Source organism: Chiloscyllium plagiosum, unplaced genomic scaffold, assembly GCF_037043375.1.
Source record: "Chiloscyllium plagiosum isolate Xiang-an unplaced genomic scaffold, Cpla_swu_hap1 HiC_scaffold_53X, whole genome shotgun sequence".
NCBI classification, from domain to species: Eukaryota; Metazoa; Chordata; class Chondrichthyes; order Orectolobiformes; family Hemiscylliidae; genus Chiloscyllium; species Chiloscyllium plagiosum.
In genome coordinates this window covers 6,056,495-6,083,258 of record NW_028270191.1, presented here as the reverse complement: position 1 = coordinate 6,083,258, position 26,764 = coordinate 6,056,495, and the positions used below count along the sequence as shown (strand labels likewise).

General features: G+C 51.1%; 1 protein-coding gene across 4 annotated transcripts in view; it reads right to left on the bottom strand.

Moving 5' to 3' along the window:
• LOC122543268 (natural resistance-associated macrophage protein 2-like) overlaps positions 1-26,764 on the bottom strand; it is a 428,402-nt gene that overhangs the window by 234,050 nt on the left and 167,588 nt on the right. The gene's annotated exons all lie outside the window — the stretch shown is intronic.

Genomic DNA, 26,764 nt, shown 5'->3' with positions numbered 1-26,764 from the left:
AGGGAGGACTTATCATTGGGGAAACATTACTGAAGGAGGGTCTATCACTGGGGGAAACATGACTGAGGGAGGGCCTATCACTGGGGGAAACAATACTGAGGGAGGGCCTATCACCGGGGGAAACATTGCTGAGGGAGGGTTTATCACGGGGGAAAATATGACTGAGGGAGGATTTATCACTGGGGGAAACATTACTGAGGGAGGGTCTATCACAGGGTGAATCAATGTTTCGGGCAAAAGCCCTTCGGGAGGGTCTAACACTGGGGGAAACATCACTGAGAGAGGGTCTTTCACCGGGGGAAACATTACTGAGGGAGAGTCTATCCCGAGGGGAAACATTATTGAGGGAGGGTCTATCACCGGGGGAAACATTACAGAGGGAGAGTCTATGCCGAGGGGAAACATTCCTGAGGGAGGGTGTATTATTGGGGGAAACAGTACTGAGGGAGGGTCTATCACGAGGGGAAACATTACTGAGGGAGGGTCTATCCCTAGGGGAAACATTACTAACGGAGGGTCAATCACCAGGGGAAACATTATTGAGGGAGGGTCTATCACAGGGGCAAACATAACTGAGGGAAAGACTATCACAGGGTGAAACATTACTGAGGGAGGGTCTATCACAGGGGGATACTTTACTGAGGGAGGGTCTATCACTGGGGTATACTTTACTGAGGGAGGGCTTTTCACGGGATGAAACATGACTGAGGGAGGGCCTATCACTGGGGGAAACAATACTGAGGGAGGGCCTATCACCGGGGGAAACATTGCAGAGGAAGGGTTTATCACAGGAGAAACATTACTCTGGAAGGGTGATCACCGGGGGAAACATTACTGAGGGAGGGTCTATACCTGGGGGAAACATTACTGAGGGAGGGTCTACCACTGGGTGAAACATTACTGAGGGAGGGTCAATCCCTGGGGGAAACAATGCTGAGGGAGGGTCTATCCCTAGGGGAAACATTACTGATTGAGGGTCTATCACCTGGGGAAACATTACTGAGGGAGGGTCTATCCCTGGGGGAAACATTACTGAGGGAGGGTCTACCACTGGGTGAAACATTACTGAGGGAGGGTCAATCCCTGGGGGAAACAATGCTGAGGGAGGGTCTATCCCTGGGTGAAACATTCCTGAGGGAGGACTTATCATTGGGGAAACATTACTGAAGGAGGGTCTATCACTGGGGGAAACATGACTGAGGGAGGGCCTATCACTGGGGGAAACAATACTGAGGGAGGGCCTATCACCGGGGGAAACATTGCTGAGGGAGGGTGTATCACCGGGGAAACGTTACTGAGGGAGGGTCTATCCCTCGGGGAAACATTACTGACGTAGGGGCCTATCACCCGGGGATACATTACTGAGGGAGGGTCTATCACTGGTGAAAACATTACTGAGGGAGGGTCTATCCCTGGGTGAAACATTACTGAGGGAGGGTCTATCACTAGTGAAAACATTACTGACGGAAGTGCCTATCACCGGGGGAAACATTACTGAGGAAGGGTCTATCACTGGTGAAAACATTACTGAGGGAGGGTCTATCACTGGGTGAAACATTACTGAGGGAGGGTCTATCACCGGGGGAAACATTACTGAGGGAGGGTCTATCCCTAGGGGAAACATTACTAACGGAGGGTCTATCACCGGGGAAAACATTACTGAGGGAGGGTCTACCACTGGGTGAAACATTACTGAGGGAGGGTCAATCCCTGGGGGAAACATTACTGAGGGAGGGCCTATCACTGGGTGAAACATTAGTGAGGGAGGGTCAATCCCTGGGGGAAATAATGCTGAGGGAGGGTCTATCCCTAGAGGGAACATTACTGATTGAGGTTCTATCACCTGGGGAAACATTACTGAGGGAGGGTCTATCCCTGGGGGAAACATTACTGAGGGAGGGTCTACCACTGGGTGAAACATTACTGAGGGAGGGTCAATCCCTGGGGGAAACAATGCTGAGGGAGGGTCTATCCCTGGGTGAAACATTCCTGAGGGAGGACTTATCATTGGGGAAACATTACTGAAGGAGGGTCTATCACTGGGGGAAACATGACTGAGGGAGGGCCTATCACTGGGGGAAACAATACTGAGGGAGGGCCTATCACCGGGGGAAACATTGCAGAGGAAGGGTTTATCACAGGAGAAACATTACTCTGGAAGGGTGATCACCGGGGGAAACATTACTGAGGGAGGGTCTATACCTGGGGGAAACATTACTGAGGGAGGGTCTACCACTGGGTGAAACATTACTGAGGGAGGGTCAATCCCTGGGGGAAACAATGCTGAGGGAGGGTCTATCCCTAGGGGAAACATTACTGATTGAGGGTCTATCACCTGGGGAAACATTACTGAGGGAGGGTCTATCCCTGGGGGAAACATTACTGAGGGAGGGTCTACCACTGGGTGAAACATTACTGAGGGAGGGTCAATCCCTGGGGGAAACAATGCTGAGGGAGGGTCTATCCCTGGGTGAAACATTCCTGAGGGAGGACTTATCATTGGGGAAACATTACTGAAGGAGGGTCTATCACTGGGGGAAACATGACTGAGGGAGGGCCTATCACTGGGGGAAACAATACTGAGGGAGGGCCTATCACCGGGGGAAACATTGCAGAGGAAGGGTTTATCACAGGAGAAACATTACTCAGGAAGGGTGATCACCGGGGGAAACATTACTGAGGGAGGGTCTATCACTGGGGAAAACATTACTGAGGGAGGGTCTATCACTGGGGCAAACATAACTGAGGGAAAGACTATCACAGGGTGAAACATTACTGAGGGAGGGTCTATCACAGGGGGATACTTTACTGAGGGAGGGTCTATCACTGGGGTATACTTTACTGAGGGAGGGCTTTTCACGGGATGAAACATTACTGAGGGAGGGCCTATCACTGGGGGAAACAATGCTGAGGGAGGGTCTATCCCTGGTGGAAACATTACTGAGGGAGGGTCTATCCTTGGGTGAAACATTACTGAGGGAGGGTCTATCACAGGGGGATACTTTACTGAGGGAGGGTCTATCACTGGTATATACTTTACTGAGGAAGGGCGTATCACTGGGGGAAAAATTACTGAGGGAGGGTGTATCACCGGGGGAAACATTACCTAGGGAGGGTCTATCACCGGAGGAAACATTATTGAGGGAGTGTCAATCACAAGGGGAAACATTACTGAGGGAGGGTGTATCACCGGGGAAACGTTACTGAGGGAGGGTCTATCCCTCGGGGAAACATTACTGACGTAGGGGCCTATCACCGGGGGAAACATTACTGAGGAAGGGTCTATCACTGGTGAAAACATTACTGACGGAAGGGCCTATCACCGGGGGAAACATTACTGAGGAAGGGTCTATCACTGGTGAAAACATTACTGAGGGAGGGTCTATCACTGGGTGAAACATTACTGAGGGAGGGTCTATCACCGGGGGAAACATTACTGAGGAAGGGTCTATCACTGGTGAAAACATTACTGAGGGAGGGTCTATCACTGGGTGAAACATTACTGAGGGAGGGTCTATCACCGGGGGCAACATTACTGAGGGAGTGTCTATCCCTGGGGGAAACATTACTAACGGAGGGTCTATCACCGGGGAAAACATTACTGAGGGAGGGTCTACCACTGGGTGAAACATTACTGAGGGAGGGTCAATCCCTGGGGGAAACATTACTGAGGGAGGGCCTATCACTGGGGGAAACAATGCTGAGGGAGGGTCTATCCCTGGGTGAAACATTCCTGAGGGAGGACTTATCATTGGGGAAACATAACTGAGGGAGGGTCTATCACTGGGTGAAACATGACTGAGGGAGGGCCTATCACTGGGGGAAACAATACTGAGGGAGGGCCTATCACTGGGGGAAACATTGCTGAGGGAGGGTTTATCACGGGGGAAACATTACTCAGGAAGGGTGTATCACCGGGGGAAACATTACTGAGGGAGGGTCTGTCACTGGTGAAAACATTACTGAGGGAGGGTCTATCATAAGGGGAAACATTACTGAGGGAGGGTGTATCACCGGGGAAACATTCCTGAGAGAGAGTCTATCCCGAGGGGAAACATGACTGAGGGAGGGGCCTATCACTGGTGAAAAGATTACTGAGGGAGGGTCTATCACTGGGCGAAACATTACTGAGGGAGGGTCTATCACAGGGGGATACTTTACTGAGGGAGGGTCTATCACTGGTATATACTTTACTGAGGAAGGGTGTATCACTGGGGGAAACATTACTGAGGGAGGGTCTCTCACTGGGGGAAACATTACTGAGGGAAGGTGTATCACTGGGGGAAACATTACTGAGGGAGGGTCTATCACCAAGGGAATACATTACTGAGGAAGTGTCTATCACCAGGGGAAACATTATTGAGGGAGGGTCTATCACAGGGGGAAACATTACTGAGGGAGGCCTATCACCGGGGGAAACATTATTGAGGGAGGTAAAAACAATGACTGCAGATGCTGGAAACCAGATTCTGGTTCAATGGTGCTGGAAGAGCACAGCAGTTCAGGCAGCATCGAGGAGCTTCAGCAAAATCAACGTTTCGGGCAAAAGCCCTTCGGGAGGGTCTAACACTGGGGGAAACATCACTGAGAGAGGGTCTTTCACCGGGGGAAACATTACTGAGGGAGAGTCTATCCCAAGGGGAAACATTATTGAGGGAGGGTCTATCACCGGGGGATACATTACAGAGGGAGAGTCTATGCCGAGGAGAAACATTTCTGAGGGAGGGTGTATTATTGGGGGAAACAGTACTGAGGGAGGGTCTATCCCGAGGGGAAACATTACTGAGGGAGGGTCAATCACCAGGGGAAACATTATTGAGGGAGGGTCTATCACAGGGGGAAACATTACTGAGGGAGGGTCTATCACTGTGTGAAACATTACTGAGGGAGGGCCTATCACTGTGGGAAACAATACTGAGGGAGGGTCTATCACAGGGGGAAACATTACTGAGGGAGGGTCTATCACTGGGGGAAACATTACTGAGGGAGGATCTATCACTGGGGGAAACATGACTGAGGGAGGGTCTATCACTGGGGGAAACATTACTGCGGAAGGGTCTATCACAGGGGGAAACACTACTGAGGGAGGGTCTATCACTGGGGGAAACATTACTGAGGGAGGGTCTATCACTAGTGAAAACATTACTGAGGAAGTGCCTATCACCGGGGGAAACATTCCTGAGGGAGGGCCGATCACCAGAGGAAACATTACTGAGGGAGGACCGATCACTGGGGGAAACATTACTGAGGGAGGGTCTACCACTGGGTGAAACATTACTGAGGGAGGGTCTATCACTGGTGAAAACATTACTGAGGGAGGGTCTATCACTGGGTGAAGCATTACTGAGGGAGGACCTATCACTGGGGTAACAATACTGAGGGTGGGTCTATCCCTGGGGGAAACATTACTGAGGGAGGGTCTATCACTGGGGGAAACATGACTGAGGGAGGGTCTATCACTGGGGGAAACATGACTGAGGGAGGGTCTATCACTGGGTGAAACATGACTGATGGAGGGTCTATCACTGGGGGATACTTTACTGAGGGAGGGTCTATCACTGGGGGAAACATTACTGAGGGAGGGTCTATCACTGGGGGAAACATTACTGAGGGAGGGTTCATCAGCGGGGAAACATTACTGAGGGAGGGTCTATCACTGGTTGAAACATTACTGAGCGAGGGCCTATCATTGGGGGAAACAATACTGAGGGAGGGCCTATCACTGGTGAAAACATTACTGAGGGAGGATCTATCACGAGTGAATAGATTACTGAGGGAGAGTCTATGTCTGGGGCAAACATTGCAGAGCGAGGGTCGATCACCAGAGGAAACATTACTGAGGGATGGTGTATCACTGGGGGAAACATTACTGAGGGAGAGTCTGTCGCTGGTGAAATCAATACTGAGGGAGGGCCGATCACTAGGGGAAACATTACAGAGGGAGGGTCTATCACTAGTGAAAACATGACTGAGGGAGGGTCTATCACCGTGTGGGCGGCACGGTGGCACAGTGGTTAGCACTGCTGCCTCACAGCGCCAGAGACCCGGGTTCAATTCCCGACTCAGGCGACTGACTGTGTGGAGTTTGCACATTCTCCCCGTGTCTGCGTGGGTTTCCTCCGGGTGCTCCGGTTTCCTCCCACAGTCCAAAGATGTGCAGGTCAGGTGAATTGGCCATGCTAAATTGCCCGTAGTGTTAGGTTAAAGGGGTAAATGTAGGGGTATGGGTGGGTTGCGCTTCGGCGGGTCGGTGTGGACTTGTTGGGCCGAAGGGCCTGTTTCCACACTGTAAGTAATCTAATCTAATCTAATCCAATCGAAACATTACTGAGGGAGCGTGTATCACAGGGGGAAACATCACTGAGGGAGGGTCTATCACTGGGGGAAACATTACTGCGGAAGGGGCTATCACAGGGGGAAACATTACTGAGGGAGGGTCTATCACTGGGGGAAACATTACTGAGGAAGGGTCTATCACTGGGGGAAACATGACTGTGGGAGGGTCTCTCACCAGAGGAAACATTACTGAGGGAGGGCTTATCACTGGGGGAAACAATACTGAGGGAGGGTCTATCACTGGGGGAAACATTACTGAGGGAGGGTCTATCACGGGGGGAAACATTATTGTGGGAGGGCATATCACTGGGGGAAACATTACTGAGGGAGGATCTATCACTGGGGGAAACATGACTGAGGGAGGGTCTATCACTGGGGGATACTTTACTGAGGAGGGTCTATCACTGGGGTGAAACATTACTGAGGGAGGGTCTATCACTGGTGAAAACATTACTGAGGGAGGGTCTATCACTGGGGGAAACATTACTGAGGGAGGATCTATCACTGGGGGAAACATGACTGAGGGCCGGTCTATCACTGGGGGAAACATTACTGCGGAAGGGTCTATCACAGGGGGAAACACTACTGAGGGAGGGTCTATCACTGGGGGAAACATTACTGAGGGAGGGTCTATCACTAGTGAAAACATTACTGAGGAAGTGCCTATCACCGGGGAAAACATTCCTGAGGGAGGGCCGATCACCAGAGGAAACATTACTGAGGGAGGACCGATCACTGGGGGAAACATTACTGAGGGAGGGTCTACCACTGGGTGAAACATTACTGAGGGAGGGTCTATCACTGGTGAAAACATTACTGAGGGAGGGTATATAACTGGGGGAAACATTACTGAGGGAGGGACTATCACTAGTGAAAACATTATTGAGGGAGGTTCTATCACCGGGGGAAACATTACTGAGGGAGGGTCGATCACCAGAGGAAACATTACTGAGGGAGGACCGATCACTGGGGGAAACAACACTGAGGGAGGGTCTATCACTGGGGGAAACATTACTGAGGGAGGGTTTATCACGGGGGAAACATTACTGAGGAAGGGCCTATCACTGGGGGAAACAATACTGAGGGAGGGTCTATCACTGGGTGAAGCATTACTGAGGGAGGACCTATCACTGGGGTAACAATACTGAGGGTGGGTCTATCCCTGGGGGAAACATTACTGAGGGAGGGTCGACCACTGGGTGAAACATTACTGAGGGAGGGTCAATCCCTGGGGGAAACAATGCTGAGGGAGGGTCTATCCCTGGGTGAAACATTCCTGAGGGAGGACTTATCATTGGGGAAACATTACTGAGGGAGGGTCTACCACTGGGGGAAACATTACTGAGGGAGGGTCTATCATTGGGGGAAACATTACTGTGGGAGGGTCTCTCACCAGAGGAAATATTACTGAGGGAGGGCTTATCACTGGGGGAAACAATACTGAGGGAGGGTCTATCACTGGGGGAAACATTACTGAGGGAGGGTCTATCACGGGGGGAAACATTACTGTGGGAGGGCATATCACTGGGGCAAACATTACTTAGGGAAGTTCTATCCCTGGGGGAAACATTACTGAGAGAGGGTCTATCACTGGTGAAAATATTACTGAGGAAAGGCCTATCACTGGGGGAAACATTACTGAGGAAGGGTCTATCACTGGGGAAAACATTACTGAGGGATGGTCTATCACCGGGGGAAACATTCCTGAGGGAGCGTCTATCACTGGGGGAAACATTACTGAGGGAGGGTCTATCCCGAGGGGAAACATGACTGAGGGAGGGTCTATCCGTAGGGGAAACATTACTGAGAGAGGTTTTATCACGGGGGAAACATTACTGAGGGAGGGCCTATCACCGGGGGAAACATTGCTGGGGGAGGGTTTATCACGGGGGAAACATTACTCAGGAAGGGTGATCACCGGGGGAAACATTACTGAGGGAGGGTCTATCACTGGGGAAAACATTACTGAGGGAGGGTCTATCCCGAGTGAAAACATTACTGAGGGAGGGTCTATCACTGGGAGAAACAGAACTGAGGGAGAGTCTATCACAGGGTGAAACATTACTGAGGGAGGGTCTACCACAGGGGGATACTTTACTGAGGGAGGGTCTATCACTGGGGTATACTTTACTGAGGGAGGGCTTTTCACGGGGTGAAACATTACTGAGGGAGGGCCTATCACTGGGGGAAACAATGCTGACGGAGGGTCTATCCCTGGTGGAAACATTACTGAGGGAGGGTCTATCACAGGGGGATACTTTACTGAGGGAGGGTCTATCACTGGTATATACTTTACTGAGGAAGGGCGTATCCCTGGGGGAAAAATTACTGAGGGAGGTTCTATCAATGGGTGAAACATTACTGAGGGAGGGTGTATCACCGGGGGAAACATTACCTAGGGAGGGTCTATCACCGGAGGAAACATTATTGAGGGAGGGTCAATCACACGGGGAAACATTACTGAGGGAGGGTGAATCACCGGGGAAACATTACTGAGGGAGGGTCTATCCCTCGGGGAAACATTACTGACAGAGGGGCCTGTCACCCGGGGAAACATTACTGAGGGAGGGTCTATCACTGGAGAAAACATTACTGAGGGAGGGTCTATCCCTCGGGGAAACATTACTGACCAAGGAGCCTATCACCCGGGGAAACATTACTGAGGGAGGGTCTATCACTGGTGAAAACATTACTGAGGGAGAGTGTATCACTGGGTGAAACATTACTGAGGGAGGGTCTATCACTAGTGAAAACATTACTGAGGGAGGGTCTATCACTGGGAGAAACATGACTGAGGGTGGGTCTATCACCGGGGGAAACATTACTGAGGGAGGGTCTATCCCTAGGGGAAACATTACTGATTGAGGGTCTATCACCTGGGGAAACATGACTGAGGGAGGGTCTATCCCTGGGGGAAACATTACTGAGGGAGGGTCTACCACTGGGTGAAACATTACTGAGGGAGGGTCAATCCCTGGGGGAAACATTACTGAGGGAGGGTCTATCACTGGGTGAAACATTACTGAGGGAGGGCCTATCACTGGGGGAAACAATGCTGAGGGAGGGTCTATCCCTGGGTGAAACATTCCTGAGGGAGGACTTATCATTGGGGAAACATTACTGAGGGAGGGTCTATCACTGGGTGAAACATGACTGAGGGAGGGCCTATCACTGGGGGAAACAATACTGAGGGAGGGCCTATCACTGGGGGAAACATTGCTGAGGGAGGGTTTATCACGGGGGAAAATATGACTGAGGGAGGATTTATCACTGGGGGAAACATTACTGAGGGAGGGTCTATCACAGGGTGAAACATTACTGCGGGAGGGTCTATCCCTGGGGGAAACATTACTGATTGAGGGTCTATCACTGGTGAAAATATTACTGAGGGAGGATCTATCACTGGGGGAAACATTACTGAGGGAGGGTCTATCACAGGGTGAAACATTACTGAGGGAGGGTCTATCTCTGGGGGAAACATTACTGATTGAGGGTCTATCACCTGGGGAAACATTACTGAGGGAGGGTCTATACCTGGGGGAAACATTACTGAGGGAGGGTCTACCACTGGGTGAAACATTAGTGAGGGAGGGTCAATCCCTGGGGGAAATAATGCTGAGGGAGGGTCTATCCCTAGAGGGAACATTACTGATTGAGGTTCTATCACCTGGGGAAACATTACTGAGGGAGGGTCTATCCCTGGGGGAAACATTACTGAGGGAGGGTCTACCACTGGGTGAAACATTACTGAGGGAGGGTCAATCCCTGGGGGAAACAATGCTGAGGGAGGGTCTATCCCTGGGTGAAACATTCCTGAGGGAGGACTTATCATTGGGGAAACATTACTGAAGGAGGGTCTATCACTGGGGGAAACATGACTGAGGGAGGGCCTATCACTGGGGGAAACAATACTGAGGGAGGGCCTATCACCGGGGGAAACATTGCAGAGGAAGGGTTTATCACAGGAGAAACATTACTCAGGAAGGGTGATCACCGGGGGAAACATTACTGAGGGAGGGTCTATACCTGGGGGAAACATTACTGAGGGAGGGTCTACCACTGGGTGAAACATTACTGAGGGAGGGTCAATCCCTGGGGGAAACAATGCTGAGGGAGGGGCTATCCCTAGGGGAAACATTACTGATTGAGGGTCTATCACCTGGGGAAACATTACTGAGGGAGGGTCTATCCCTGGAGGAAACATTACTGAGGGAGGGTCTACCACTGGGTGAAACATTACTGAGGGAGGGTCAATCACTGGGGAAAACATTACTGAGGGAGGGTCTATCACTGGGGCAAACATAACTGAGGGAAAGACTATCACAGGGTGAAACATTACTGAGGGAGGGTCTATCACAGGGGGATACTTTACTGAGGGAGGGTCTATCACTGGGGTATACTTTACTGAGGGAGGGCTTTTCACGGGATGAAACATGACTGAGGGAGGGCCTATCACTGGGGGAAACAATACTGAGGGAGGGCCTATCACCGGGGGAAACATTGCAGAGGAAGGGTTTATCACAGGAGAAACATTACTCAGGAAGGGTGATCACCGGGGGAAACATTACTGAGGGAGGGTCTATACCTGGGGGAAACATTACTGAGGGAGGGTCTACCACTGGGTGAAACATTACTGAGGGAGGGTCAATCCCTGGGGGAAACAATGCTGAGGGAGGGTCTATCCCGAGGGGAAACATTACTGATTGAGGGTCTATCACCTGGGGAAACATTACTGAGGGAGGGTCTATCCCTGGTGGAAACATTACTGAGGGAGGGTCTATCCTTGGGTGAAACATTACTGAGGGAGGGTCTATCACAGGGGGATACTTTACTGAGGGAGGGTCTATCACTGGTATATACTTTACTGAGGAAGGGCGTATCACTGGGGGAAAAATTACTGAGGGAGGGTGTATCACCGGGGGAAACATTACCTAGGGAGGGTCTATCACCGGAGGAAACATTATTGAGGGAGGGTCAATCACAAGGGGAAACATTACTGAGGGAGGGTGTATCACCGGGGAAACGTTACTGAGGGAGGGTCTATCCCTCGGGGAAACATTACTGACGTAGGGGCCTATCACCCGGGGATACATTACTGAGGGAGGGTCTATCACTGGTGAAAACATTACTGAGGGAGGGTCTATCCCTGGGTGAAACATTACTGAGGGAGGGTCTATCACTAGTGAAAACATTACTGACGGAAGTGCCTATCACCGGGGGAAACATTACTGAGGAAGGGTCTATCACTGGTGAAAACATTACTGAGGGAGGGTCTATCACTGGGTGAAACATTACTGAGGGAGGGTCTATCACCGGGGGAAACATTACTGAGGGAGGGTCTATCCCTAGGGGAAACATTACTAACGGAGGGTCTATCACCGGGGAAAACATTACTGAGGGAGGGTCTACCACTGGGTGAAACATTACTGAGGGAGGGTCAATCCCTGGGGGAAACATTACTGAGGGAGGGCCTATCACTGGGTGAAACATTAGTGAGGGAGGGTCAATCCCTGGGGGAAATAATGCTGAGGGAGGGTCTATCCCTAGAGGGAACATTACTGATTGAGGTTCTATCACCTGGGGAAACATTACTGAGGGAGGGTCTATCCCTGGGGGAAACATTACTGAGGGAGGGTCTACCACTGGGTGAAACATTACTGAGGGAGGGTCAATCCCTGGGGGAAACAATGCTGAGGGAGGGTCTATCCCTGGGTGAAACATTCCTGAGGGAGGACTTATCATTGGGGAAACATTACTGAAGGAGGGTCTATCACTGGGGGAAACATGACTGAGGGAGGGCCTATCACTGGGGGAAACAATACTGAGGGAGGGCCTATCACCGGGGGAAACATTGCAGAGGAAGGGTTTATCACAGGAGAAACATTACTCAGGAAGGGTGATCACCGGGGGAAACATTACTGAGGGAGGGTCTATACCTGGGGGAAACATTACTGAGGGAGGGTCTACCACTGGGTGAAACATTACTGAGGGAGGGTCAATCCCTGGGGGAAACAATGCTGAGGGAGGGTCTATCCCTAGGGGAAACATTACTGATTGAGGGTCTATCACCTGGGGAAACATTACTGAGGGAGGGTCTATCCCTGGGGGAAACATTACTGAGGGAGGGTCTACCACTGGGTGAAACATTACTGAGGGAGGGTCAATCCCTGGGGGAAACAATGCTGAGGGAGGGTCTATCCCTGGGTGAAACATTCCTGAGGGAGGACTTATCATTGGGGAAACATTACTGAAGGAGGGTCTATCACTGGGGGAAACATGACTGAGGGAGGGCCTATCACTGGGGGAAACAATACTGAGGGAGGGCCTATCACCGGGGGAAACATTGCAGAGGAAGGGTTTATCACAGGAGAAACATTACTCAGGAAGGGTGATCACCGGGGGAAACATTACTGAGGGAGGGTCTATCACTGGGGAAAACATTACTGAGGGAGGGTCTATCACTGGGGCAAACATAACTGAGGGAAAGACTATCACAGGGTGAAACATTACTGAGGGAGGGTCTATCACAGGGGGATACTTTACTGAGGGAGGGTCTATCACTGGGGTATACTTTACTGAGGGAGGGCTTTTCACGGGATGAAACATTACTGAGGGAGGGCCTATCACTGGGGGAAACAATGCTGAGGGAGGGTCTATCCCTGGTGGAAACATTACTGAGGGAGGGTCTATCCTTGGGTGAAACATTACTGAGGGAGGGTCTATCACAGGGGGATACTTTACTGAGGGAGGGTCTATCACTGGTATATACTTTACTGAGGAAGGGCGTATCACTGGGGGAAAAATTACTGAGGGAGGGTGTATCACCGGGGGAAACATTACCTAGGGAGGGTCTATCACCGGAGGAAACATTATTGAGGGAGTGTCAATCACAAGGGGAAACATTACTGAGGGAGGGTGTATCACCGGGAAAACGTTACTGAGGGAGGGTCTATCCCTCGGGGAAACATTACTGACGTAGGGGCCTATCACCGGGGGAAACATTACTGAGGAAGGGTCTATCACTGGTGAAAACATTACTGACGGAAGGGCCTATCACCGGGGGAAACATTACTGAGGAAGGGTCTATCACTGGTGAAAACATTACTGAGGGAGGGTCTATCACTGGGTGAAACATTACTGAGGGAGGGTCTATCACCGGGGGAAACATTACTGAGGAAGGGTCTATCACTGGTGAAAACATTACTGAGGGAGGGTCTATCACTGGGTGAAACATTACTGAGGGAGGGTCTATCACCGGGGGAAACATTACTGAGGGAGTGTCTATCCCTGGGGGAAACATTACTAACGGAGGGTCTATCACCGGGGAAAACATTACTGAGGGAGGGTCTACCACTGGGTGAAACATTACTGAGGGAGGGTCAATCCCTGGGGGAAACATTACTGAGGGAGGGCCTATCACTGGGGGAAACAATGCTGAGGGAGGGTCTATCCCTGGGTGAAACATTCCTGAGGGAGGACTTATCATTGGGGAAACATAACTGAGGGAGGGTCTATCACTGGGTGAAACATGACTGAGGGAGGGCCTATCACTGGGGGAAACAATACTGAGGGAGGGCCTATCACTGGGGGAAACATTGCTGAGGGAGGGTTTATCACGGGGGAAACATTACTCAGGAAGGGTGTATCACCGGGGGAAACATTACTGAGGGAGGGTCTGTCACTGGTGAAAACATTACTGAGGGAGGGTCTATCATAAGGGGAAACATTACTGAGGGAGGGTGTATCACCGGGGAAACATTCCTGAGAGAGAGTCTATCCCGAGGGGAAACATGACTGAGGGAGGGGCCTATCACTGGTGAAAAGATTACTGAGGGAGGGTCTATCACTGGGCGAAACATTACTGAGGGAGGGTCTATCACAGGGGGATACTTTACTGAGGGAGGGTCTATCACTGGTATATACTTTACTGAGGAAGGGTGTATCACTGGGGGAAACATTACTGAGGGAGGGTCTCTCACTGGGGGAAACATTACTGAGGGAAGGTGTATCACTGGGGGAAACATTACTGAGGGAGGGTCTATCACCAAGGGAATACATTACTGAGGAAGTGTCTATCACCAGGGGAAACATTATTGAGGGAGGGTCTATCACAGGGGGAAACATTACTGAGGGAGGCCTATCACCGGGGGAAACATTATTGAGGGAGGTAAAAACAATGACTGCAGATGCTGGAAACCAGATTCTGGTTCAATGGTGCTGGAAGAGCACAGCAGTTCAGGCAGCATCGAGGAGCTTCAGCAAAATCAACGTTTCGGGCAAAAGCCCTTCGGGAGGGTCTAACACTGGGGGAAACATCACTGAGAGAGGGTCTTTCACCGGGGGAAACATTACTGAGGGAGAGTCTATCCCAAGGGGAAACATTATTGAGGGAGGGTCTATCACCGGGGGATACATTACAGAGGGAGAGTCTATGCCGAGGAGAAACATTTCTGAGGGAGGGTGTATTATTGGGGGAAACAGTACTGAGGGAGGGTCTATCCCGAGGGGAAACATTACTGAGGGAGGGTCAATCACCAGGGGAAACATTATTGAGGGAGGGTCTATCACAGGGGGAAACATTACTGAGGGAGGGTCTATCACTGTGTGAAACATTACTGAGGGAGGGCCTATCACTGTGGGAAACAATACTGAGGGAGGGTCTATCACAGGGGGAAACATTACTGAGGGAGGGTCTATCACTGGGGGAATCATTACTGAGGGAGGATCTATCACTGGGGGAAACATGACTGAGGGAGGGTCTATCACTGGGGGAAACATTACTGCGGAAGGGTCTATCACAGGGGGAAACACTACTGAGGGAGGGTCTATCACTGGGGGAAACATTACTGAGGGAGGGTCTATCACTAGTGAAAACATTACTGAGGAAGTGCCTATCACCGGGGGAAACATTCCTGAGGGAGGGCCGATCACCAGAGGAAACATTACTGAGGGAGGACCGATCACTGGGGGAAACATTACTGAGGGAGGGTCTACCACTGGGTGAAACATTACTGAGGGAGGGTCTATCACTGGTGAAAACATTACTGAGGGAGGGTCTATCACTGGGTGAAGCATTACTGAGGGAGAACCTATCACTGGGGTAACAATACTGAGGGTGGGTCTATCCCTGGGGGAAACATTACTGAGGGAGGGTCTATCACTGGGGGAAACATGACTGAGGGAGGGTCTATCACTGGGGGAAACATGACTGAGGGAGGGTCTATCACTGGGTGAAACATGACTGATGGAGGGTCTATCACTGGGGGATACTTTACTGAGGGAGGGTCTATCACTGGGGGAAACATTACTGAGGGAGGGTCTATCACTGGGGGAAACATTACTGAGGGAGGGTTCATCAGCGGGGAAACATTACTGAGGGAGGGTCTATCACTGGTTGAAACATTACTGAGCGAGGGCCTATCATTGGGGGAAACAATACTGAGGGAGGGCCTATCACTGGTGAAAACATTACTGAGGGAGGATCTATCACGAGTGAATAGATTACTGAGGGAGAGTCTATGTCTGGGGCAAACATTGCAGAGCGAGGGTCGATCACCAGAGGAAACATTACTGAGGGATGGTGTATCACTGGGGGAAACATTACTGAGGGAGAGTCTGTCGCTGGTGAAATCAATACTGAGGGAGGGCCGATCACTAGGGGAAACATTACAGAGGGAGGGTCTATCACTAGTGAAAACATGACTGAGGGAGGGTCTATCACCGTGTGGGCGGCACGGTGGCACAGTGGTTAGCACTGCTGCCTCACAGCGCCAGAGACCCGGGTTCAATTCCCGACTCAGGCGACTGACTGTGTGGAGTTTGCACATTCTCCCCGTGTCTGCGTGGGTTTCCTCCGGGTGCTCCGGTTTCCTCCCACAGTCCAAAGATGTGCAGGTCAGGTGAATTGGCCATGCTAAATTGCCCGTAGTGTTAGGTTAAAGGGGTAAATGTAGGGGTATGGGTGGGTTGCGCTTCGGCGGGTCGGTGTGGACTTGTTGGGCCGAAGGGCCTGTTTCCACACTGTAAGTAATCTAATCTAATCTAATCCAATCGAAACATTACTGAGGGAGCGTGTATCACAGGGGGAAACATCACTGAGGGAGGGTCTATCACTGGGGGAAACATTACTGCGGAAGGGGCTATCACAGGGGGAAACATTACTGAGGGAGGGTCTATCACTGGGGGAAACATTACTGAGGAAGGGTCTATCACTGGGGGAAACATGACTGTGGGAGGGTCTCTCACCAGAGGAAACATTACTGAGGGAGGGCTTATCACTGGGGGAAACAATACTGAGGGAGGGTCTATCACTGGGGGAAACATTACTGAGGGAGGGTCTATCACGGGGGGAAACATTATTGTGGGAGGGCATATCACTGGGGGAAACATTACTGAGGGAGGATCTATCACTGGGGGAAACATGACTGAGGGAGGGTCTATCACTGGGGGATACTTTACTGAGGAGGGTCTATCACTGGGGTGAAACATTACTGAGGGAGGGTCTATCACTGGTGAAAACATTACTGAGGGAGGGTCTATCACTGGGGGAAACATTACTGAGGGAGGGTCTATCACTAGTGAAAACATTACTGAGGGAGGGTCTATCACTGGTGAAAACATTACTGAGGGAGGGTCTATCACCGGGGGAAACATTACTGAGGGAGAGTTGATCACCAGAGGAAACATTACTGAGGGAGGACCGATCAGTGGGGGAAACAACACTGAGGGAGGGTCTATCACTGGGTAAACATTACTGAGGGAGGATTTATCATGGGGGAAACATTACTGAGGAAGGGCCTAACACCGGGGGAAACATTAGTGAGGGAGGGTCTATCACTGGGGGAAACATTACTGAGCTGGAAATGTGTTGCTGGAAAAGCGCAGCAGGTCAGGCAGCATCCAGGGAACAGGAGAATCGACGTTTCGGGCACAAGCCCTTCTTCAGGAATCGGCCTTGTGCCCGAAACGTCGATTATCCTGTTCACTGGATGCTGCCTGACCTGCTGCGCTTTTCCAGCAACACATTTCCAGCTCTGATCTCCAGCATCTGCAGACCTCACTTTCTCCTGAAACATTACTGACGGAGGGTCTATCACTGGGGGATACTTTACTGAGGGAGGGTCTATCACTGGGGGAAACATTACTGAGGGAGGGTCAATCACCGGGCAAAACATTACTGAGGGAGGGTCTATCACTGGGGGAAACAACACTGAGGGAGGGTCTGTCACTGGGGGAAACATTACTGAGGAAGGGTCTATCACTGGGTGAAACATTACTGAGGGAGGGTCTATCACAGGGGGATACTTTACTGAGGGAGGGTGTATCACCGGGGGAAACATTACTGAGGGAGGGTCTGTCACTGGTGAAAACATTACTGAGGGAGGGTCTATCACTGGGGTATACTTTACTGAGGGAGGGCCTATCACTGGGGGAAACATTACTGACGGAGGATCTATCACAGGGGGAAACATTACTGAGGGAGGGTGTATCACCGGGGGAAACATTACTGAGGGAGGGTCTATCACCGGAGGAAACATTATTGAGGGAGGGTCTATCATAAGGGGAAACTTTACTGAGGGAGGGTGTATCACCGGGGAAACATTATTGAGGGAGGGTCTATCACAGGGGGAAACATTACTGAGGGAGGGGCCTATCACTGGTGAAAAGATTACTGAGGGAGGGTCTATCACTGGGTGAAACATTACTGAGGGAGGGTCTATCACAGGGGGATACTTTACTGAGGGAGGGTCTATCACTGGTATATACTTTACTGAGGGAGGGTCTATCACCAAGGGGAAACATTACTGAGGGAGTGTCTATCACCGGGGGAAACATTGTTGAGGGAGGGTCTATCACAGGGGGAAACATTACTGAGGGAGGCTGTATCACCTGGGGAAACATTACTGAGGGAAGGCCTATCACCGGGGGAAACATTATTGAGGGAGGTAAAAACAATGACTGCAGATGCTGGAAACCAGATTCTGGTTCAATGGTGCTGGAAGAGCACAGCAGTTCAGGCAGCATCGAGGAGCTTCAGCAAAATCAACGTTTCGGGCAAAAGCCCTTCGGGAGGGTCTAACACTGGGGGAAACATCACTGAGAGAGGGTCTTTCACCGGGGGAAACATTACTGAGGGAGAGTCTATCCCAAGGGGAAACATTATTGAGGGAGGGTCTATCACCGGGGGAAACATTACAGAGGGAGAGTCTATGCCGAGGAGAAACATTTCTGAGGGAGGGTGTATTATTGGGGGAAACAGTGCTGAGGGAGGGTCTATCCCGAGGGGAAACATTACTGAGGGAGGGTCTATCCCTAGGGGAAACATTACTAACGGAGGGTCAATCACCAGGGGAAACATTTCTGAGGGAGGGTCTATCACTGGGGGAAACATTACTGAGGGAGGACTTATCATTGGGGGAAACATTACTGAGGGAGGGTCTATCCCTGGGGGAAACATTACTGAGGGAGGGCCTATCACTGGGGGAAACATTACTGAGGGAGGGTCTATCACTGGGGGAAACATTACTGAGGGAGGACTTATCATTGGGGGAAACATTACTGAGGGAGGGTCTATCCCTGGGGGAAACATTACTGAGGGAGGGCCTATAACTGGGGGAAACATTACTGAGGGAGGGTCTATCACCGGGGGAAACATTACTGAGGGAGGGCCTATCATCAGGGGAAACAAGACTGAGGGACGGCCTATCACTGGGCGAAACAATACTGAGGGAGGGCCTATCAACGGGGGAAACATTACTGAGGGAGAGTCTATCCCGAGGGGAAACATTACGGAGGGAGGGTCTATCACCGGGGGAAACATTACTGAGGGAGAGTCTATGCCGAGGGGAAACATTTCTGAGGGAGGGTGTATTATTGGGGGAAACAGTACTGAGGGAGGGTCTATCCCGAGGGGAAACATTACTGAGGGAGGGTCTATCCCTAGGGGAAACATTACTAACGGAGGGTCAATCACCAGGGGAAACATTATTGAGGGAGGGTCTATCACAGGGGGAAACATTACTGAGGGAGGGTCTATCACTGTGTGAAACATTACTGAGGGAGGGCCTATCACTGTGGGAAACAATACTGAGGGAGGGTCTATCACAGGGGGAAACATTACTGAGGGAGGGTCTATCACTGGGGGAAACATTACTGAGGGAGGATCTATCACTGGGGGAAACATGACTGAGGGAGGGTCTATCACTGGGGGAAACATTACTGCGGAAGGGTCTATCACAGGGGGAAACACTACTGAGGGAGGGTCTATCACTGGGGGAAACATTACTGAGGGAGGGTCTATCACTGGTGAAAACATTACTGAGGAAGTGCCTATCACCGGGGGAAACATAACTGAGGGAGGACCGATCACTGGGGGAAACATTACTGAGGGAGGGTCTACCACTGGGTGAAACATTACTGAGGGAGGGTCTATCACTGGTGAAAACATTACTGAGGGAGGGTATATAACTGGGGGAAACATTACTGAGGGAGGGACTATCACTAGTGAAAACATTATTGAGGGAGGCTCTATCACCGGGGGAAACATTACTGAGGGAGGGTCGATCACCAGAGGAAACATTACTGAGGGAGGACCGATCACTGGGGGAAACAACACTGAGGGAGGGTCTATCACTGGGGGAAACATTACTGAGGGAGGGTTTATCACGGGGGAAACATTACTGAGGAAGGGCCTATCACTGGGGGAAACAATACTGAGGGAGGGTCTATCACTGCGTGAAGCATTACTGAGCGAGGACCGATCACTGGGGTAACAATCCTGAGGGAAGGTCTATCCCTGGGGGAAACATTACTGAGGGAGGGTCTATCACTGGGGGAAACATGACTGAGGGAGGGTCTATCACTGGGGGAAACATGACTGAAGGAGCGTCTATCACTGGGTGAAACATGACTAAGGGAGGGTCTACCACCGGGGGAAACATTACTGAGGGAGAGTTGATCACCAGAGGAAACATTACTGAGGGAGGACCGATCAGTGGGGGAAACAACACTGAGGGAGGGTCTATCACTGGGTAAACATTACTGAGGGAGGATTTATCATGGGGGAAACATTACTGAGGAAGGGCCTAACACCGGGGGAAACATTAGTGAGGGAGGGTCTATCACTGGGGGAAACATTACTGAGCTGGAAATGTGTTGCTGGAAAAGCGCAGCAGGTCAGGCAGCATCCAGGGAACAGGAGAATCGACGTTTCGGGCACAAGCCCTTCTTCAGGAATCGGCCTTGTGCCCGAAACGTCGATTATCCTGTTCCCTGGATGCTGCCTGACCTGCTGCGCTTTTCCAGCAACACATTTCCAGCTCTGATCTCCAGCATCTGCAGACCACACTTTCTCCTGAAACATTACTGACGGAGGGTCTATCACTGGGGGATACTTTACTGAGGGAGGGTCTATCACTGGGGGAAACAACACTGAGGGAGGGTCTGTCACTGGGGGAAACATTACTGAGGAAGGGTCTATCACTGGGTGAAACATTACTGAGGGAGGGTCTATCACAGGGGGATACTTTACTGAGGGAGGGTCTATCCCTGGGGGAAACATTCCTGAGGGAGGGTGTATCACCGGGGGAAACATTACTGAGGGAGGGTCTGTCACTGGTGAAAACATTACTGAGGGAGGGTCTATCACTGGGGTATACTTTACTGAGGGAGGGCCTATCACTGGGGGAAACATTACTGAGGGAGGGTCTATCACAGGGGGAAACATTACTGAGGGAGGGTGTATCACCGGGGGAAACATTACTGAGGGAGGGTCTATCACCGGAGGAAACATTATTGAGGGAGGGTCTATCATAAGGGGAAACATTACTGAGGGAGGGTGTATCACCGGGGAAACATTCCTGAGAGAGAGTCTATCCCTAGGGGAAACATGACTGAGGGAGGGGCCTATCACTGGTGAAAAGATTACTGAGGGAGGGTCTATCACTGGGTGAAACATTACTGAGGGAGGGTCTATCACAGGGGGATACATTACTGAGGGAGGGTCTATCACTGGTATATACTTTACTGAGGGAGGGTCTATCACTAAGGGGAAACATTACTGAGGGAGTGTCTATCACCGGGGGAAACATTATTGAGGGAGGGTCTATCACAGGGGGAAACATTACTGAGGGAGGTTGTATCACCTGGGGTAACATTACTGAGGGAAGGCCTATCACCGGGGGAAACATTATTGAGGGAGGTAAAAACAATGACTGCAGATGCTGGAAACCAGATTCTGGTTCAATGGTGCTGGAAGAGCACAGCAGTTCAGGCAGCATCGAGGAGCTTCAGCAAAATCAACGTTTCGGGCAAAAGCCCTTCGGGAGGGTCTAACACTGTGGGAAACATCACTGAGAGAGGGTCTTTCACCGGGGGAAACATTACTGAGGGAGAGTCTATCCCAAGGGGAAACATTATTGAGGGAGGGTCTATCACCGGGGGAAACATTACAGAGGGAGAGTCTATGCCGAGGAGAAACATTTCTGAGGGAGGGTGTATTATTGGGGGAAACAGTACTGAGGGAGGGTCCATCCCGAGGGGAAACATTACTGAGGGAGGGTCTATCCCTAGGGGAAACATTACTAACGGAGGGTCAATCACCAGGGGAAACATTTCTGAGGGAGGGTCTATCACTGGGGGAAACATTACTGAGGGAGGACTTATCATTGGGGGAAACATTACTGAGGGAGGGTCTATCCCTGGGGGAAACATTACTGAGGGAGGGCCTATCACTGGGGGAAACATTACTGAGGGAGGGTCTATCACTGGGGGAAACATTACTGAGGGAGGACTTATCATTGGGGGAAACATTACTGAGGGAGGGCTTATAACTGGGGGAAACATGACTGAGGGAGGGTCTATCACCGGGGGAAACATTACTGAGGGAGGGCCTATCAACGGGGGAAACATTACTGAGGGAGAGTCTATCCCGAGGGGAAACATTACGGAGGGAGGGTCTATCACCGGGGGAAACATTACTGAGGGAGAGTCTATGCCGAGGGGAAACATTTCTGAGGGAGGGTGTATTATTGGGGGAAACAGTACTGAGGGAGGGTCTATCCCGAGGGGAAACATTACTGAGGGAGGGTCTATCCCTAGGGGAAACATTACTAACGGAGGGTCAATCACCAGGGGAAACATTATTGAGGGAGGGTCTATCACAGGGGGAAACATTACTGAGGGAGGGTCTATCACTGTGTGAAACATTACTGAGGGAGGGCCTATCACTGTGGGAAACAATACTGAGGGAGGGTCTATCACAGGGGGAAACATTACTGAGGGAGGGTCTATCACTGGGGGAAACATTACTGAGGGAGGATCTATCACTGGGGGAAACATGACTGAGGGAGGGTCTATCACTGGGGGAAACATTACTGCAGAAGGGTCTATCACAGGGGGAAACACTACTGAGGGAGGGTCTATCACTGGGGGAAACATTACTAAGGGAGGGTCTATCACTAGTGAAAACATTACTGAGGAAGTGCCTATCACCGGGGGAAACATAACTGAGGGAGGACCGATCACTGGGGGGAACATTACTGAGGGAGGGTCTACCACTGGGTGAAACATTACTGAGGGAGGGGCTATCACTGGTGAAAACATTACTGAGGGAGGGTATATAACTGGGGGAAACATTACTGAGGGAGGGACTATCACCAGTGAAAACATTATTGAGGGAGGCTCTATCACCGGGGGAAACATTATTGAGGGAGGGTCGATCACCAGAGGAAACATTACTGAGGGAGGACCGATCACTGGGGGAAACAACACTGAGGGAGGGTCTATCACTGGGGGAAACATTACTGAGGGAGGGTTTATCACGGGGGAAACATTACTGAGGAAGGGCCTATCACTGGGGGAAACAATACTGAGGGAGGGTCTATCACTGCGTGAAGCATTACTGAGCGAGGACCTATCACTGGGGTAACAATCCTGAGGGAAGGTCTATCCCTGGGGGAAACATTACTGAGGGAGGGTCTATCACTGGGGGAAACATGACTGAGGGAGGGTCTATCACTGGGGGAAACATGACTGAGGGAGCGTCTATCACTGGGTGAAACATGACTGAGGGAGGGTCTACCACTGGGGGAAACATTACTGAGGGAGGGTCTACCACTGGGGGAAACATGACTGAGGGAGGGTCTATCACTGGGGGAAACATTACTGAGGGAGGGTCTATCACTGGGGGAAACATGACTGAGGGAGGGTTCATCAGCGGGGAAACATTACTGAGGGAGGGTCTATCACTGGGCGAAACATTACTGAGCGAGGGCCTATCATTGGAGGAAACAATACTCAGGGAGGGCCTATCACTGGTGAAAACATTACTGAGGGAGGATCTATCGCGAGTGAATAGATTACTGAGGGAGAGTCTATGTCTGGGGCAAACATTGCAGAGGGAGGGTCGATCACCAGAGGAAACATTACTGAGGGAGGGTGTACCACTGGGGGAAACATTACTGAGGGAGAGTCTGTCGCTGGTGAAATCAATACTGAGGGAGGGCCTATCACTGGGGTTAACATTACAGAGGGAGGGTCTATCACTAGTGAAAACATGACTGAGGGAGGGTCTATCGCCGGGGGAAACATTACTGAGGGAGCGTGTATCACAGGGGGAAACATCACTGAGGGAGGGTCTATCACTGGGGGAAACATTACTGAGGGAGGGTCTATCACTGGGGGAAACATTACTGCGGAAGGGTCTATCACAGGGGGAAACATTACTGAGGGAGGGTCTATCACTGGGGGAAACATTACTGAGGAAGGGTCTATCACTGGGGGAAACATTACTGTGGGAGGGTCTTTCACCAGAGGAAACATTACTGAGGGAGGGCTTATCACTGGGGGAAACAATACTGAGGGAGGGTCTATCACTGGGGGAAACATTACTAAGGGAGGGTCTATCACGGGAGGAAACATTACTGTGGGAGGGCATATCACTGGGGGAAACATTACTGAGGGAGGGTCTATCACTGGGGGAAACATGACTGAGGGAGGGTCTATCACTGGGGGAAACATTACTGAGGGAGGGTCAATCACCGGGCAAAACATTACTGAGGGAGGGTCTATCACTGGGGGAAACAACACTGAGGGAGGGTCTGTCACTGGGGGAAACATTACTGAGGAAGGTCTATCACTGGGTGAAACATTACTGAGGGAGGGTCTATCACAGGGGGATACTTTACTGAGGGAGGGTGTATCACCGGGGGAAACATTACTGAGGGAGGGTCTGTCACTGGTGAAAACATTACTGAGGGAGGGTCTATCACTGGGGTATACTTTACTGAGGGAGGGCCTATCACTGGGGGAAACATTACTGAGGGTGGGTCTATCCCTGGGGGAAACATTACTGAGGGAGGGTCTATCACTGGGGGAAACATGACTGAGGGAGGGTCTATCACTGGGGGAAACATGACTGAGGGAGGGTCTATCACTGGGTGAAACATGACTGATGGAGGGTCTATCACTGGGGGATACTTTACTGAGGGAGGGTCTATCACTGGGGGAAACATTACTGAGGGAGGGTCTATCACTGGGGGAAACATTACTGAGGGAGGGTTCATCAGCGGGGAAACATTACTGAGGGAGGGTCTATCACTGGTTGAAACATGACTGAGCGAGGGCCTATCATTGGGGGAAACAATACTGAGGGAGGGCCTATCACTGGTGAAAACATTACTGAGGGATTATCTATCACGAGTGAATAGATTACTGAGGGAGAGTCTATGTCTGGGGCAAACATTGCAGAGCGAGGGTCGATCACCAGAGGAAACATTACTGAGGGATGGTGTATCACTGGGGGAAACATTACTGAGGGAGAGTCTGTCGCTGGTGAAATCAATACTGAGGGAGGGCCGATCACTAGGGGAAACATTACAGAGGGAGGGTCTATCACTAGTGAAAACATGACTGAGGGAGGGTCTATCACCGTGTGGGCGGCACGGTGGCACAGTGGTTAGCACTGCTGCCTCACAGCGCCAGAGACCCGGGTTCAATTCCCGACTCAGGCGACTGACTGTGTGGAGTTTGCACATTCTCCCCGTGTCTGCGTGGGTTTCCTCCGGGTGCTCCGGTTTCCTCCCACAGTCCAAAGATGTGCAGGTCAGGTGAATTGGCCATGCTAAATTGCCCGTAGTGTTAGGTTAAAGGGGTAAATGTAGGGGTATGGGTGGGTTGCGCTTCGGCGGGTCGGTGTGGACTTGTTGGGCCGAAGGGCCTGTTTCCACACTGTAAGTAATCTAATCTAATCTAATCCAATCGAAACATTACTGAGGGAGCGTGTATCACAGGGGGAAACATCACTGAGGGAGGGTCTATCACTGGGGGAAACATTACTGCGGAAGGGGCTATCACAGGGGGAAACATTACTGAGGGAGGGTCTATCACTGGGGGAAACATTACTGAGGAAGGGTCTATCACTGGGGGAAACATGACTGTGGGAGGGTCTCTCACCAGAGGAAACATTACTGAGGGAGGGCTTATCACTGGGGGAAACAATACTGAGGGAGGGTCTATCACTGGGGGAAACATTACTGAGGGAGGGTCTATCATGGGGGGAAACATTATTGTGGGAGGGCATATCACTGGGGGAAACATTACTGAGGGAGGATCTATCACTGGGGGAAACATGACTGAGGGAGGGTCTATCACTGGGGGATACTTTACTGAGGAGGGTCTATCACTGGGGTGAAACATTACTGAGGGAGGGTCTATCACTGGTGAAAACATTACTGAGGGAGGGTCTATCACTGGGGGAAACATTACTGAGGGAGGGTCTATCACTAGTGAAAACATTACTGAGGGAGGGTCTATCACTGGTGAAAACATTACTGAGGGAGGGTCTATCACCGGGGGAAACATTACTGAGGGAGAGTTGATCACCAGAGGAAACATTACTGAGGGAGGACCGATCAGTGGGGGAAACAACACTGAGGGAGGGTCTATCACTGGGTAAACATTACTGAGGGAGGATTTATCATGGGGGAAACATTACTGAGGAAGGGCCTAACACCGGGGGAAACATTAGTGAGGGAGGGTCTATCACTGGGGGAAACATTACTGAGCTGGAAATGTGTTGCTGGAAAAGCGCAGCAGGTCAGGCAGCATCCAGGGAACAGGGGAAACATTACTGAGGGAGAGTTGATCACCAGAGGAAACATTACTGAGGGAGGACCGATCAGTGGGGGAAACAACACTGAGGGAGGGTCTATCACTGGGTAAACATTACTGAGGGAGGATTTATCACGGGGGAAACATTACTGAGGGAGGGTCTATCACTGGGGGAAACATTACTGAGCTGGAAATGTGTTGCTGGAAAAGCGCAGCAGGTCAGGCAGCATCCAGGGAACAGGGGAATCGACGTTTCGGGCACAAGCCCTTCTTCAGGAATCGGCCTTGTGCCCGAAACGTCGATTATCCTGTTCACTGG